This window comes from Pleurodeles waltl, chromosome 9 (genome assembly GCF_031143425.1).
Source record: "Pleurodeles waltl isolate 20211129_DDA chromosome 9, aPleWal1.hap1.20221129, whole genome shotgun sequence".
Classification (NCBI taxonomy): Eukaryota; Metazoa; Chordata; class Amphibia; order Caudata; family Salamandridae; genus Pleurodeles; species Pleurodeles waltl.
In genome coordinates, this window is record NC_090448.1 from 1,160,813,843 (window position 1) to 1,160,830,864 (window position 17,022).

The following is a 17,022-nucleotide window of genomic DNA, read 5'->3' on the forward strand; positions in this document are numbered from 1 at the left end:
GTTTGCGAGTGTATGTCAGGGTGTTTTCACTGTCTCACTGGGATCCTGCTAGCCAGGGCCCAGTGCTCATAGTGAAAACCCTATGTTTTCAGTATGTTTGTTATGTGTCACTGGGACCCTGCTAGTCCACACCCCAGTGCTCATAAGTTTGTGACCTATAGGTGTGTGTTCCCTGTGTGATGCCTAACTGTCTCACTGAGGCTCTGCTAACCAGAACCTCAGTGGTTATGCTCTCTCATTTCTTTCAAATTGTCACTAACAGGCTAGTGACCAATTTCACCAATTCAGATTGGCATACTGGAACACCCTTATAATTCCCTAGTATATGGTACTGAGGTACCCAGGGTATTGGGGTTCCAGGAGATCCCTATGGGCTGCAGCATTTCTTTTGCCACCCAGAGGGAGCTCTGACAATTCTTACACAGGCCTGCCACTGCAGCCTGAGTGAAATAACGTCCACGTTATTTCACAGCTATTTTACACTGCACTTAAGTAACTTATAAGTCACCTATATGTCTAACCTTTACCTGGTAAAGGTTGGGTGCTAAGTTACTTAGTGTGTGGGCACCCTGGCACTAGCCAAGATGCCCCCACATTGTTCAGGGCCAATTCCCCGGACTTTGTGAGTGCGGGGACACCATTACACGCATGCACTACATATAGGTCACTACCTATGTGTAGCTTCACAATGGTAACTCCGAATATGGCCATGTAACATGTCTAAGATCATGGAATTCCCCCCTCTATGCCATCCTGGCATAGTTGGCACAATCCCATGATCCCACGGGTCTCTAGCACAGATCCGGGTACTGCCAAACTGCCTTTTCAGGGGTTTCACTGCAGCTGCTGCTGCTGCCAACCCCTCAGACAGGTTTCTGCCCTCCTGGGGTCCAGCCAGGCTTGGCCCAGGAAGGCAGAACAAAGGACTTCCTCAGAGAGAGGGTGTTACACCCTCTCCCTTTGGAATAAGGTGTTAAGGCAGGGGAGGAGTAGCCTCCCCCAGCCTCTGGAAATGCTTTCATGGGCACAGATGGTGCCCATTTCTGCATAAGCCAGTCTACACCGGTTCAGGGACCCCTCAGCCCTGCTCTGGCGCGAAACTGGACAAAGGAAAGGGGAGTGACCACTCCCCTGACCTGCACCTCCCCTGGGAGGTGCCCAGAGCTCCTCCTGTGTGCTCCAGACCTCTGCCATCTTGGAAACAGAGGTGCTGCTGGCACACTGGACTGCTCTGAGTGGCCAGGGCCAGCAGGTGACGTCAGAGACTCCTTCTGATAGGCTCCTTCAGGTGTTGCAAGCCTATCTTCCCTCCTAAGTAGCCAAACCCTCTTTTCTGGCTATTTAGGGTCTCTGCTTTGGGGATTTCCTTAGATAACGAATGCAAGAGCTCATCAGAGTTCCTCTGCATCTCTCTCTTCACCTTCTGCCAAGGAATCGACTGCTGACCGCGCTGGAAGCCTGCAAAACTGCAACAAAGTAGCGAAGACGACTACTGCAACTCTGTAACGCTGATCCTGCCGCCTTCTCGACTGCTTTCCTGGTGGTGCATGCTGTGGGGGTAGTCTGCCTCCTCTCTGCACTAGAAGCTCCGAAGAAATCTCCCGTGGGTCGACGGAATCGTCCCCCTGCAACCGCAGGCACCAAAGAACTGCATCACCGGTCCTCTAGGTCTCCTCTCAGCACAACGAGCGAGGTCCCTTGAATCCAGCAACTCTGTCTAAGTGACTCCCACAGTCCAGTGACTCTTCAGTCCAAGTTTGGAGGTAAGTCCTTGCCTCCCCACGCCAGACTGCATTGCTGGGAACCGCATCTTTTGCAGCTACTCCGGCTCCTGTGCACTATCCGAGGGAATCCTTTGTGCACAGCCAAGCTTGGGTCCACAGCACTCTAACCTGCATTGCACGACCTCCTGAGTTGTCCTCCGGCGGCGTGGGACTCCTTTGTGCAACTTCGGGTGAGCACCGTTTCACTCCACTTTGTAGTGCCTGTTCTGGCACTTCTGCGGGTGCTGCCTGCTTCTGAGAGGGCTCCTTGTCTTGCTGGGCGCCCCCTCTGTCCCCTGACGCAATTGGCGACATCCTGGTCCCTCCTGGGCCACAGCAGCATCCAAAAACCCTAACCGCACGACTTACAGCTAGCAAGGCTTGTTTGCGGTCTTTCTTTAGGAAAACACTTCTGCACGACTCTCCACGGCGTGGGACATCCATCCTCCAAAGGGGAAGTTTCTAGTCCTTGTCGTTCCTGCAGAATCCTCAGCTTTTACTGCCTAGTAGCAGCTTCTTTGCACCCACAGCTGGCATTTCCTGGGCATCTGCCCACTCTCGACTTGGTCGTGACTTTTGGACTTGGTCCCCTTGTTACACAGGTACCCTCATCTGGAAATCCATCGTTGTTGCATTGCTGGTTTTGGTCTTTCCTGCAGAATTCCCCTATCACGACTTCTGTGCTCTTTGGGGAACTTTAGTGCACTTTGCACTCACTTTTCAGGGTCTTGGGGTGGGCTATTTTTCTAACCCTCACTGTTTTCTTACAGTCCCAGCGACCCTCTACAAGGTCACATAGGTTTGGGGTCCATTCATGGTTCGCATTCCACTTTTGGAGTATATGGTTTGTGTTGCCCCTATCCCTATTTGTCCCCATTGCATCCTATTGTAACTATACATTGTTTGCACTGTTTTCTAATACTATACTGCATATTTTTTGGTATTGTGTACATATATCTTGTGTATTTTTGCTATCCTCATACTGAGGGTACTCACTGAGATACTTTGGCATATTGTCATAAAAATAAAGTACCTTTATTTTTAGTATATCTGTGTATTGTGTTTTCTTATGATATTGTGCATATGACACTAGTGGTACTGTAGGAGCTTCACTCGTCTCCTAGTTCAGCCTAAGCTGCTCTGCTAAGCTACCATTATCTATCAGCCTAAGCTGCTAGACACCCTATACACTAATAAGGGATACCTGGGCCTGGTGCAAGGTGTAAGTACCCCTTGGTACTCACTACAAGCCAGTCCAGCCTCCTACACCTACCCCCTGTAGGCACCCTACTCGATGCCATGCACGGTCTTCATCCATGCACTGTGGGTGTTGGCCACTGGGCCTGACTTGGACTAGGCCCTGCAGACAACTCCCCCGAAGGCACCTAATCCTGCACCACAGAATCATCTGTCCCGCAGCCAAGCTTTGCAGCGAACTCCCTGTAGGCACCCTATCCTGTGCCACGTACGGCCTTCGGCAATGCGCCACAGGGGTTGGCTGCAGGTTTTTTAGTGAATTTCTAAGTTTTTTTTTAATTCTACTTCCTAACTACAACGTCCCTGTAACCTTTGAGTGTCTCAATGAACTTCTATGTTTTTTAAAAACGTTAAGTAATGTTTAATAGCCTTATGTTAATCCAGCCCCCCCCCCACCCCCCAAAGGCAGTGTACCGCAGGGGTTGGCCGCAACCAACCCCCTTGTAGGCACCCAATCCCATGCCAAATACAGACTTTGAACGTGCACTGTGGGGGTTGGCTGCAGAGCATGGCCTGTGGCCAGGTCCTGCACCCAACCCCTCTTCAGCAACCCACTATGTGCCAAATATGGCCTTTGGCCGTGTGCAGGGATTTGGCCTCATTGGGATCCTGGGCAGTCGGCATTACTTCCGCACACAGGGAGCAGAAAAAAAAATGCTGCTCCATGCATGCGGGAGCAACTTTATCATCTGTTTTCCTGCCTGCTTAACAGCAGATAAGAAAACAGATGAAAAGTCCACTCCCAGTGGGGGAGAGCAGGTTCCTACTCCCATCCGCTGGGAGCAAACCTACTGTTTATTCTAACTTGGTGGGAGCTGTCAAATCTCCTGCCAAGCAAAACCAAACATATATGTCCCCATGGTGGGCACCTTGGGGCATAGGTAGTCAGCCCTGGGGGGTGGCGGTCCTCAGGGCCATTAATGGCTCCTGGAGGGTGCTGCGCGGCCCTGCTCTTTTGTTTTGCTGGCCCTGTCTAGGGGGGTGGTCATCCCTGGGGTCGAAATGGCCATGCGCAAAGGTGGGTCAGCTGTAGGGCCTGGCCTGTGGCCAGGCCTTGTGCCCAACCCTTTGTAGGCACCCTACCCCATACCACATACGGCCTTCAGCCGTGCGCAGCAGGAGTTGGCCACAGTTTTGTATTTTTAGTTAAATTCTAATGGTTTTTTAAATTCTATTTCCTAACTATAATATCCCCTTAACCTTTGTTTTTCCAGTGAATTTCTATGGCTTATTAAATGTTTAGTAATGTATAATTACCTTACATTAGTCCAACCCTCGAGGGTGGTGCGCAGCCAACCCCCGTAGGCACCCAATCCCGTGCCACACACATCCTTTGGCCGTGCAATGTGGGGGTTGGCCTCAGGGAGATCCAGAGGGGCCGACATTGCTCTTGCACCCAGGAAGCAGCAAAAAATGCTGCTCTATACGTGTGGGAGAAATTTTAACATCTGTTTTCCGAAAACAGATGAGAAGTCCGCTCCCAGCAGGCAGGAGCAGTTTTCCTGCTTCCGCCCGCTAGGAGCAGACTTACTGTTTGCTCTTGCTGGATGGGAGCTGTCAAATCTCCAGTCAAGTGGAAGCAAATATCTATGTCCCGAGGGTGGGCACCTCGGGAATAGGGAGCCAGCCCTGGTGGAGTGGTCCCCAGAGCCATTAATGGCTCCAGGAGGTGGCTGCACGGACCCCTCCTTTTGTTTTTGCAGGGCCTTCCTAGGGAGGTGGTGATCCCTGAAGCCACAAATGACCAGGGATGGGGGGCTGCATGAGCCCCCCTCCCTATTGAAAATTCGGGCTAGCCCTGGGGAGGTGGTGGTAGCCAGTAGGTAGTTTGGTCTAGGACCTAGATCTATAGGAAAAGCATTTGTTTATATACTAATAACTTTGGCGCCATTTGACGAATCTTCACTAAATTTTGAGAACTAAATTGCCAATCACTTAGCTGCTGTCTTGAAAGTTTTGGGGTGACCTGTTAAGCGGGGGTCCAAGAAAAAAATGGGTCTCAAAATGTGTGTTTCCCCATTCCTTTTTTTAAAAGGAAATGTAGCCACAGCTACAGCCTAAACCACTGATTAGATTTACATGCTCACCCTCTGTGATAAAAACTGTCTCCAAAGGCAAGACAGAATGTACACAACCTCCATCTGAAAGGTCAAGAAATGACACTGCACTCAGAGGCCACAGGCTCACCTAAAGAGTTCTCAGTCAATCAATCAGGATTTATAAAGCACAGCAAATAACCCATAAGGGTCTCAAGGCGCTGGAGTTGCTCCTGATTCGCAGTGCTCTGTTTATTCGAACAGCCATCTCATTTGTGAAGTCTGTAAACTTACCAGCACCTTAGCAAATGTAACTCTCAGTAGCTCTATGAAACTACAAAAGGTGCTACCTGCAAAGCGTATTGTCCTTTAACACTAATTGCCGATATCTCAGAGTCCCATTCCCTAAATCAAGCTTTACTCAGCAACCAACTTGGCTGGAGAGAAATTGAAGTTGCACCAGCATAATTTACGTAAGTTGGGGAATTTTGTTATTACTCTTGCTATGCAATAGTTACCCAAATCATACCATTATGCAATGCGGTGTAATTATGTGCTGTTTGTGGAAAGATTTAACTGCAGGTGAGCAGGAATAATGCAAATGGCCATAATGTAAGCAGCTGTTGCTTGTGCCACTTGTGTGTGTCACACAAATTGTTTTTACCGGGGAATGAGTCCTTGCACCAAAACTGATTCAAGGGCATATTTCAGCCTAAAATATAGAGCTAAATGATGTATTTGCATTTGGAAAAATATTGTGTAATGTTTCCCAAAATGTGGTCTAGTTACACACAAGCAAATTAACCACATTTCTCACACACCCTACACCCAACCCATACTACTGTCTTTCAGTCTACTTATAAATATTAAAACCACAAACTTAATTAAAACGATATACAAGGCTGGATCCCCAGTTCATCCGGACCTTTCAAACTTATTCAAAACCATTTTAAAAAAAATCATTTCTACTGGGGTCCAGAGCTGGGCCAGAGAGATTATCAACTCTTTCTTAACAACTGGGGAATTCCCAAGTGACCTGAGAGCATCATCTACAAAATCTAGTCTTAAAGAAGCAGGGTCTCAACCAGGCTTAGCCACGTCAATAGTAAATGGGTCCCTTTTGTGTAAACTCATCGAGAAGGCAGCTTTGTCCATGCATCAAAAGTCATTGAAAATCACACTCTACTGTAAGACACAGAGGATTCAGAGAAGCACGGAATCAGCAGTAACCTCCATCCGTGACATCCATGTCTCAACAACAGTGGGGTCGCTGCTCTATTACATTATTTTTTAAATTCAAAAGAGGTCGGTAAATGTTTTATTTTAAGTCTCTTCCTCCTCTATTTTCAATGGGAGGGAATTGCAGTATCAGTGGATGGCCGTGTGTAGTGCTGAACTTACTACAAAAGTAAATGGCTACAAAGGTGACGTTTGTGGATACTGAAAAGTAGCAAACATACTCAAAAGTGTAAACTTACTCCACAGTGCAGTTTGTGAATCAGACTCTCGGAGTGACTACATTCTTCTGATTGTATGAACATTTACCCTCTACATGTCACCATTTTGGAACCGGTGAGTGGGAGATTTTGAAAAAAATCAGAGGAATAGATTTTACCCATTGATTAGTCTTAAAGGCCAGGGCATTTCAGCTGGAAGACAGCAAAAATAAAGCCACTTTGGCTTCAGAAATTTGGAGTCTCCTAGCTAAATTGGGTGTATTGTAGGGATGGGAGGAACTTGCTGAGTTTTACTCTGTGGAATTCCGCAGAGTTACATAAAAAATTTGCGAGAGTCCGCGGAGTTCCGCACCCGGACGGAATCGTCATGTCATGCTGCTCATGCTTATTTTTAGCGCTGGGAGCTCATTCCACACTGAAAAATCAGCATGAGTGGCACCATGCGGTGCACCAAAGTGCTCTGCCACTGGAATAGATTTTCTACTCGGGCGGTAATTTTCTCTCGTTTGCAGTGAGAAAATCTTGCCAAGTGCCCTACTAACGCCCGAAAATCTCTCTAGGGGACACCAATTCTCGCTCACACTCAGCAACTTACTGTTGGTGAGCCACATGTGAGAAAGAACGCCCCCACATGGCTGTTGGCAGAATTTGGCCAGAATTCTGTGTTACAAACATGACACGGAGTGGCCAAAATTCCGCCAACTCCTCCAGAGGAGTGGAATGTGTCCCCCAATCCTAGTTTATTGGCATGGATGCCTACCTGGGACTCTTATACGAGTTACAAGGGTTTGGTTCAGTACTGAACCCATAGCCCAAAGGCAGCCCACTGTCCTACAGTCCACGGCTGGAGTGGAGGAGGGGTGGTTGTGTTACATGTGGAGCAAGGCCCTTGGGGTCTGCTCTCCCCTCACTTGCATGCCTTGTGATTCCAAACACGTACTATAAAAGGGTTAACACATGAAACGGCCGTATCCTCGTCGCCAAAGAGATGCTCTTGGACAACCTGATCGCCTAATGTGATTCTGAAATAAGATAGTTTAAAAATGTCTCCTTGTTTTTTCATAAAGCAGTAAGCTCTGTAAAAGGCCCCCTGCTGCCCCGAAGGAGCAAGCCGCAATAATGACTCCCTTCGGAAGGCCCCGGAGGTAGACCACGGAAGCCGCTCTGAGGGTCACCACTGCTCGCCTCCGAAGCGCTTCTGCTGAACAAACGCGGCTTCTCAGTCAGAACACATGTCGGATGTATACAGTAATGGGCTTTTTTAATTGTCTTGTTCCGGTGGAGCGTGACCACACAGCATGTGATTGGTTCCAAGGATGGAGGACTGAGTGGGTGCCGCCAGTTGTTATGTCTCATCATGTTCGTTGCTTCTAGAGCGTTTATGGCGTGCAAAGGCGGCTTCAAAGCGCTGAGCGGGGAGCGGCAGAGGAAAGCCGGGGAGAAGAGCGGGAAGTATTCAGTGCTTATTCTTTCCGGTGCTGAGCACCTGCACTTATTTTTCAGGGCCGGCGCTTATTCTTCTGCCTCAAGCATTTGCTGCGAGCAAAAGTCACATATGGGAAAGATGGAGGAAGGGAAAAACGAAAAAGCGTCACAATGGGAGAAAGCTGCAAGAGTGAGCTGAAGGGGCAGGGAGTGGTTGTAAATGTATTGAAGAGGCCCGAGATGGCTTCAGGATTACGCTGCCTCAGCATTCTGTGCTCGCAAATTAATTGCAGCAGCCGCGTGTTTAAGAGGAGGGCTTTAGGCACCGGCATCTTTTTATTTTCAAATTAAGCACTGGAACTAATGCACATAAATGGTAGCTATCCAAGGGGAGCCGAGCGGAAGGGAAACATGGGGGGCATATTTAAGTGCCCGTAGCTCCACTTTAGTGCCACCATAGCATCATTTTGTTTGACGCTAAAGCAGCGCTAAAATGGCTTTTGCCACGCGCCATATTTACAAAGTGGTGCAATGCAGGCAATGAGTCACTTTGTTGCCCCTTGCACCACATTGTGCCTGCGCCAGGCATAATGTATGCAAGAGTGGCGTTACGGCACAGGGAGGGAAGCACGAATGGCACAGTGACATTTAACTGATTTCACTGCGCCATTTTTGGCATAATATTTAACGCCTGCTCATTAAACCTATGGGCCTCCTTGCACTTTGCTACACTAGTGTTTTTTTGAAAAACTCCACAATAGCATCAAAAATGTTGATGCTATTGTGCTAATGACCTTCATGGTGCACCATATTGTAAATACGGCACAACCATGGTGTTGTTAGGTGCCGGATGAGGGGTGTTGAAAAAGTGGAGCATCAACTCTGATATGCTACTTTTTTAAATATGGACCATGGTTTTATGCAATGGGGATTGCGTGCTAAGCTCTTTTAATGCCTTCAACCCAAATACTGTCCCGAAGCAATTTTAAGTCAACATGTGGAAGGAGGGATGAAAGAAAAGAACACAGATGGAAACAGAGAATTAGAAAAAATGCAGAGGGACAGGTAGAAAGAACATGGTTATGTCATGATGGCTGCTGGCACAGCTCTTATTCTGCCTTAGGCCATTTCTAGGCGCAATGTTGATGGACAGGGAAGGGGACACATGAGAAGGAAGGAGTGAGGGGGTAAACAGTAGGGGGCGTATAGCCTGAAAGACACGTAGCATTTTGTTGTTATGACGACTGCATGAACAGTACCTAATCTGCCCTGTGAGACAGAGAGGGTAAGAGGGTGTCATGAGAAGGAAGGGGAGGAGAGGACGTAAGGAGGAGGACCTGGGGCGGAGGAAGATGAAGGAAGAGAGGGAAGACGTATGACATATTAATACGCCGTAATGGTTCCTTGGTTAATGCTCCAAGGGCAACTTCAAAGCGCTGCATATGCATTAAGGATTCTGATTTTCCACTGCATGCATGCAAGGAAAGTATATCCTGAATACTATCCATTTACGCGCAGGTCAGACCCCTTACAAGTGCTGGGTGGCTTCCCTGGCTGCATCTTGGCACTTCGCTCCAGGAATACTGAACTTTGTGGTGGGGGTCTCCTCACCTTCCAGTTCCAGGGCCAGATTTAGGGCAGTGCGAGCAGTGCGACTGCACCAGGGGTTCAGCACTAACTTAGAAACTTGTGATTTAAAAACATCAGCTGAAAAGTTTCTTGGGCACCCAGCCTTCAGGACGTAATTAAAATGTCAACATATCTCTTGTGATTAATGTTCTTGCTAGAGAGAGAGATGGGAGTTTTGGTCAGACTCGCCATAAAGTAGCGCAGAGGGGTAATATGCCTGCAGCAAAGAACAGATAATGTATTTTATGTGGATAGCTGAGTGGATTAGTAAAGCCAGCCTTTACAAGCGCTATAAAAGAAATGAATGTATGTGAAAGAAAGGTTATGGAGAGATGAGGGGCACATTTGCCAGGTGGTAGTGAGGGAATCTGAGGAGGTGGTCATGGGGTGGGGGGTGCCAAAAAAAGACTGCCGCACAGGGCGCCACCAGCGCTTAACCCGGCCCTGTCCAGTGCTACCCCCTCCGACCCACGAGGGGCCCAGCACCATATCTTGTCATGCTACAATCTCCATGGAAATGAAAGTCTCTGAGAATGGAATCTCAATGACACACCATGTCGAAGATCCTGTCCAGTTCCCCAAAGTCCCCGGAGTAGCAGGCCTCTGCCAACATGAGGTGGACACTTATTCTTCGGCGTCCCACAGACATGTGCCCATTGTCTCCTGCCCTCTAGAGCGCTTCACCCACCTCTCTTCTACCCCGGCCATCACTTATCTTGTACCAAGGGTCAGCTTTAGGGAAATGAGACTGGTGCGGCCGCACTGATCGCTGACCTGCAGGGTGGGAACTGACCTCAGGGGCGATTGCGGTGTTTAGCAATAACAAGTTCAAAATGCCTGCTGCAGAGTTCTTTCTGTGTCCAGCTTTCAGCCAGCTATAAAAATGTTCATATAAATCTTGTGATTAATGTTTCTGCTATACAGAAAGAGAGAGAGAGAGAGAGAGAGAGAGAGAGAGAGAGAGAGAGAGAGAGAGAGAGAGAGAGAGAGAGAGAGAGAGAGATGGAGTTTTGTCTAGTGGTAGTTATGACTCACCATATAGTATGGCAGAGGGTTAATACACCTGCTGCAAAGAACAGATCTATATTTTATGTGGGTACCTGAGCACATTAGTAAAGCCAGCCTTTACCAGCCCTTTAAAACAAATGAAATGTATGCAAAGGAGGGGCTATGGAGAAATAGTGGGGGGCACTTTTGCCGGGTGTTGTAAGGGAATCCGAGGAGGAGGTCATGGGGGTGCCAAAAAAGATTTTGCACCAGGTGTCAGCAGTGCTAAAGCTGGCCCTGATGTCTCCTGACCTCTAGAGCTCCAAGCCCACCTCCTCTTCTGCCCCGAGTTCTCATGCATGCGTGTCTCCTCCACTCTAGGTGCACCAAACCACCTCCTCTTCTGCCCCAGCCATCACTTATCTTGTGCCAGTATGTCTCCCGCCCTCCAGAGCACTGGACCAACTCCCTCTTCTATACCGACTGTTGGACCTGGCCCTTTTTACAGGGTCATCCCCAAACTTTTTGCCTCCTTCCTCCTATTTTTCTGACCTGTTGTTGTTGGCTTTTGAACTCTGAGCACTGTACCACTGCTAACTAGTGCTAAAGTGCAGATGCTCTCTGTGTAAATTGTACTGTTGATTGGTTTATTCATGATTGGCATATTTGATTTACTTATAAGTCCCTAGTGGAGTGCACTACATGTGCCCAGGGACTGTAGATTAAATGCTAATAGTGGGCCTGCAGCACTGGTTGTGCCACCCACTTTAGTAGCCCCTTTACCTTGTCTCAGGCCTGCCATTGCAAGGCCCCTGTGTGCAGTTTCACTGTCACTTCGACTTGGCATTTAAAAGTACTTGCCAAGCCTAATACTCCCCTTTTTCTACATATAAGTCACCCTTAAAATGTACCCTAGGTAACCAATAGAGCAGGGTGCTGTGTGGGTAAAAGGCAGGACATGTACCTGTGTAGTTTACATGTCCTGGTAGTGTAAAACTCCTAAATTCGTTTTTACACTACTGTGAGGCCTGCTCCCTTCATAGGCTAACATTGGAGCTGCCCTCATACATTGTTGAAGTGGTAGCTACTGATCTGAAAGGAGTAGGAAGGTCATATTTAGTATGGACAGAATGGTAATACAAAATCCTGCTGACTGGTGAAGTTGGATTTAATATTACGATTTTAGAAAGGCCATTTTTAGAAAGTGAGCATTTCTCTGCACTTAAATCTTTCTGTGCCTTAAAATCCACGTCTGGCTGGGTTTAGTTGACAGCTCCTTGTGCATTCACTCAGACACACCCCAAACACAGGGTACTCAGCCTCACTTGCATACATCTGCATTTTAAATGTGTCTTCCTGGGCTAGGAGGGTGGAGGGCCTGCCCTCACACAAAGGACTTCCACCCCCCCTACTGGGACCCTGGCAGACAGGATTGAACTGAAAGGGGACCTGGTGCACTTCTAAGCCACTCTTTGAAGTCTCCCCCACTTCAAAGGCACATTTGGGTATAAAACAGGGCCTCTGCCCTACCACCTCAGACACTTCCTGGAGAAGAAACCTGAGAAACCTGTACCAGAACCTGCACCCTGACAAAAAGAACTGCCTGGATGCATGAAGGATTCACCTGACTGCTTTCTGCAAAGGACTGCTGCCTTGCTGTTGCCCTGCTGTCTTGCTGCTCCCTTGCTTTGCTGCAGAAGTGCTCTCCAAGAGCTTGGATAGAGCTTGCCTCCTGTTCCCTGAAGTCTCAGGACCAAAAAGACTTCTCTCTTGCACCTGGACGCCTTGTGTGGTGAAAAATTCGAAGCACAGATTGTTCCGCGGTGAAAAATTCACTGCACGGCGAACCGGAAAGACGCCGCTCGACTTCGCGAGGAAAGATCGATGCGGCGCCTGCGGTGCGACCGGAACTTCGACGCACGGCCCACCTGGATAACGCAGCCCGACTTCCAGAAGGGAACTCGATGCAGCACCTGCCGAGAGTGAGAAAATTCCACGCACAGCCCACCGGAAAGACGTGCAGCTGGACAACAAGCCCAGGATTCCACGCACAGACCCCGGAGCGTCTGAAAACCCCATGACCCACAGAGGAGACCTGTCTGCGTGCCAGAAATCGACGCAACATCTTCCCCACATGAAAAATAACGGCACAAGTCCGTGTGTGAAGGGGCGAAACCGACGCACACACCATTTTCCACGCATCTCCTCCTTTGCGGCCCTTTGCAGAGATTTTTCACTCCAAACCAGGTACTTTGTGCTTGAAAGAGACTTTGTTTGCTTTTTAAAGACTTAAGACACTTTATATCACTTTCCAGTGATATCTTTACAATCTCTTATTGCATCTTTTATCGTTTTGACCTGCAAATATCCAGATAAATATTATATATTTTTCTAAACACTGTGTGGTGTATTTTTATGGTGCTATATTGTGTTATTGTACGCTTTATTGCATAAATACTTTACACATTGCCTTCTAAGTTAAGCCCGAGTGCTCAATGCCAAGCTACCAGAGGGTGGTCACAGGATAATTTGGATTGTGTGTGACTTGCCCTGACTAGAGTGAGGGTCCTTGCTTGGACGGGGGTAACCTGACTGCCAACCAAAGACCCCATTTCTAACACCGACCATCACTTATTTTGTGCCCATTTGTCTCCTGCCCTCTATGGCACTAAGCTTGCCTTCTTCGCAGCCCCAGGCATCCCTTACCTCGTACCTATGTGCCTCTGTCCCTCTAGAGCAGCAGCCCATCACATGTTCTGCAGTGACATAATTCATATTGTGCCCACGAGTCTCTTCCCCGCTAGAACAACAAATCCACCTCCTCTTGTGCCCCGGGCATCACTCATCTCATACCTCTGTGTTTCCTCCACTCCAGGGGCACCAACTCCATCTCCTCTTCTGCCCTCAGCATCATTCATCTCATACCTTTGTGTCTCCTCCCCTCTAGAGCATCAAACCCACCTTCTCTCCTTCTCCGGCCATCACTCATCTACTGCCAAGGTTCATCCTCTCCTCTAGAGCAGCAGGCCCACCTAAACACGCAGGAAGCACCAACCTGTCACATCTCCTCACCAGACCCTCAACCACTGACAACTCTTTCAACACCAGTCGAAATACCACTTAAGTCCACTTTTCATCCCTCTTCATGACCTTTCCATTGGACAACCTAGATATCACCAACTGCAATGCCTCATCCTCCAATAATGCTTGTCTCCATTCGTCCTCCATTATGGCCCTCTTGCAAGACTCCTCCATGCTGGCAACCATGCATTCATCTTCTTCCTCACAAACACTGTTGCTTAGTAGGAAACACGATAAGCAATCAGCATTGATATTTTTATTCCAAGCAAATAGTTAATGATAAATATGTGCTCTTGTAGATGTTACAGCCATCTAGCAATGTGACATGTGGCTTTACCCGCAGCCCTAGTTGAGAATAAATCAACCAGTGGTTTATGATCAATGCACAGTTCAAAATGAGTTCCTCATGCCTAAGCTTTAAAATGTTGCACACTCCTCCAGCAAGCTAAAACCTAATTTTCAATGGCAGACTATGTGCTTTCTACCCCCCCACCCCAGTGAGAGTGATGCAAACACCACTACGCTCTCATGCTCATCAAATTCCTGTATTAGCACTGGCCCTAAACCATAACCACTGGCATCAGCAACAACAACGTTTCTATCCTTTGGATCAAAGGGTTTTTAGAGCACAGCTTTACCAATGAACTCCTTAGTAGCTGCAAACGATCATTGATAAGCATCTGTCTACTCAAAGAGCGTAAAACATGAACTTTGTTAAAGAAGTGTTATGCAAGTTTGGAGTGGTACCCTGCTAAACCCAAGACGGAGCACAGTTTATTATCTGTGGGAGCTGATGTTTTTTCAATGGCCTCCACCAATTTTAATTTGTTTTTCATGCCTATTTCTGAAAAAGTATGTCCTTAAAACTGAACCTCATTAATGTCAAATTCACACTTCTCAACTTCCACTGTATCCCCAGCACATTCCAATCAACTGAAAACATTTTCCAAGACAGACTTGTATTCCTCTCTATCAGAACCCCAGATCACAATGTCATCCTGCAAAAACGAAATGTTTGACAAATTCTTCAAATACTCCTAGCGTATTATTCTGAAACACAACAGGTGCAGATGCTACCCCGAATGCTTTTTGCGCCAATTGAAAAACTCCTTCAGGTGTCACAAAGGATGTTAGATGCCTTGATTACAGATGGGGCTGCACCTCGTAACAGGCATTCAAGTAAAAAAATCAAATCAAATCAGTCTTTATAGAGGGCAACTACTCACCCGTAAGGGTCTCAAGGCGCTGAGGAGGGCTGTCCTCTGTGCTTCAGTTGAAGAGCCAGGTTTTAAGGTCCTTCCTGAATTGAGGTAACAGTGGAGCCCGAGGTGCAGGGGCAAGGTGTTCCAGCTCTTTGCCGCGAGGTAGGCAAAGGATCTTCTTCCAGCTGAGGTCTTCCATATGCAGGGTACGGTGGCTAGTGACTGTTGAGCAGAGTGGAGAAGTCTGGTGGGGGAGTAGAAGGTGATGCGATGGTTGAGGTTGGTGGGACGAGGAGTTTGAAGTTAATTCTTTTCTCGATAGGAAACCAATGGAGGTCTCTTAGGTGATTGGGGATGTGTTTGTGGTGGGGAACATCCAGGATGAGTCTGGCAGAGGTGTTTTAGATGTGCTGTCGTTTCTTCAGGTTCTTCTGGGTGGTGTCGGCATAGAGGGCGTTGCCATAGTCAAGTCTGCTGGTAACCAGGGCCTGGGTTATGACATTCACCAGGGCAGTTGAGAAGAAACTGGCACACCACACAACCCATAGCATTTCATTATTATGAGGAAGGGGATGTCACTTTATCTACTTGCACTCATTAAGATCCCTAGTATCTACACACAGCCGCAACTTGGTGTCAGCCTTCTTAACCATAAACAATGGGATTAAGTCATTCAGATGACTCAATAGATTCAATAGCACTACATTCACATCAATGGTTAAGTTCTTCCTTCAACAGACAACTTGAATGTAATAGAACCCTATTAACTTTGGGTACCTTTGGTGAGACAAGGTCCTTTAAAATAATCCTGTGCTCAAACTTCCTAAAAGATCCCAGATTTAAAAAAAAAAAAAAAAAAAACTTTTGAGAAACTTTGGGATAATTTGTCCACTACATCTTGTTTTGTGAGCGATAGTTGGTTATGATGGTTGGGATCTAACACTATGGGGTCATTATGACATCAATCTCCAGCCTGGTGGCCGTCACTTGGCTGCCTGCGGGATTATGAGCCCGCCTATCGCCATGGTTTTCGTGGCTTCCTTGCTGCCCTGAAAACCATGGCGGTAGGCACTATCAGTGACAGGGAATCCCTTCCCTGTCACTGATGGGGTCTTACCCGCCCCCCTCCGCTTCCCCCTCCACAGGCTCCCCACCCATCCCCCTTCCTCTCCAGGCCCCCCTTCATACACGCCCCTCCTTTTACACATGCACACATGCATACACACTCCCATTCCCACATTCATCCATGCATGCATACATCCATTCACACACATATCCACCACACACACTTACATACATACACGCAGACATGCATTCACACAACTCAACATACATGCACTTACACCCCCAAACATGCACATACATACAACATGCAACACACACCCGCATACACGCATGCACAGACATACACACACACACACACAACACCTCCCACCCCCTTCCCTGTCGGAACACCCACTTACCTGTGTCCAGGGGGTCCCCCGCAGGAGACGGGGCGCTGCTGCCAGCAGCAGCATCCACTAGCAGAACACCGCCAGGCTGTATCATCTCTCATGATACGGCCGGTGGCGGTCTACTGGCGTGGCGCTGGTGCTGGCAGCAGGGCCACCTCACCGCCATCCGCTGCCATGGCCACAGCCGGATTTCCGCCAACCTTCTGGTGGAAATCCGGCTGTGGTCATAATACGGAGGACGGCTGTTGGCCGCGCCGACAGTCTTTTGCTGGCCGTCGCCACAGCGGTAGGCGGCACTTACCGCCAGTTTTTTTAATGAGGGCCAATGTCCAATGCTAAATGTCCTCTTCATCCCAACAATGTTTTCCCTTTCTCCACCATATTCACCTTACCTGTCATCCTCCTATTTTTGTACACAGATCCAGCATTAAAGTTCCCACAACTGGTAACTTGACGCCACTATACCCTTCATGCTCGAGATCAGTCTGCGACAACCCACAATTTAAAAGACCTTCCTTTGCAGACTTGTCTACCAATGTGTATGGAGAGCTCAAATCAGCCCGCCCTAAAAACCTATTTTCCATTTACACACAACATTCATTTAGGAGGATGATAACCTTCCTGCTTTCCATTTTGGGACTTCACATCGCAAATCACCAGATCCTTCAGTTCCTCCTCACCTGTACTCACTTCACTCTGATATCTCCATCCTTCCACATTCTCACCAAGTC